The sequence below is a fragment of the Prinia subflava genome, chromosome 2 (assembly GCF_021018805.1).
Source record: "Prinia subflava isolate CZ2003 ecotype Zambia chromosome 2, Cam_Psub_1.2, whole genome shotgun sequence".
Classification (NCBI taxonomy): Eukaryota; Metazoa; Chordata; class Aves; order Passeriformes; family Cisticolidae; genus Prinia; species Prinia subflava.
Genome location: NC_086248.1, coordinates 30,506,642 through 30,507,160, shown reverse-complemented (window position 1 = coordinate 30,507,160; position 519 = coordinate 30,506,642).

Genomic DNA, 519 nt, shown 5'->3' with positions numbered 1-519 from the left:
GACAGCCTCGCCCGGCTCGGCCGCCCATGCGGAGGGACTTGGCGCGGCTGAAGGCCGGGGCGCGCTGATTGGCCGGGGCGGGCCGCTCTCTGAGCTGTGATTGGCTGGCTCCAAGGGCGGCGGGGTCTCTGTGCCTGCCCCTGCTGTCCTTTCACGGAGTCTCGGGATGGGTCAGGTTGGGAGAGGCCTGTGCGATCATGGGGTCCGGCCTGTGAGCGAACACCGCCTTGTCAAACAAACCGTGGTACTGAGGCCGTGTCCAGCCTTTCCTTAAGCACTTCGAGCACCATGACTTCCCCACTCCCTGGGCAGCTCGTTCCAATGCCCAATCACTTTTTCTGCAAAGAACTCATTCCTAAAGCGCAACCTGAACCGGCCCAGGCACACTTTAGGACTGTGTCCTCTTGTCCTGTCACTGGTTGCCTGGAAGAAGAGACCGACCCCCCCCCCCCCCGGCTACACCCTCCTGTCAGGCAGTTGTAGAGAGCCATAAGGGCCTCCCCGGGCTTCTTTGCTTCA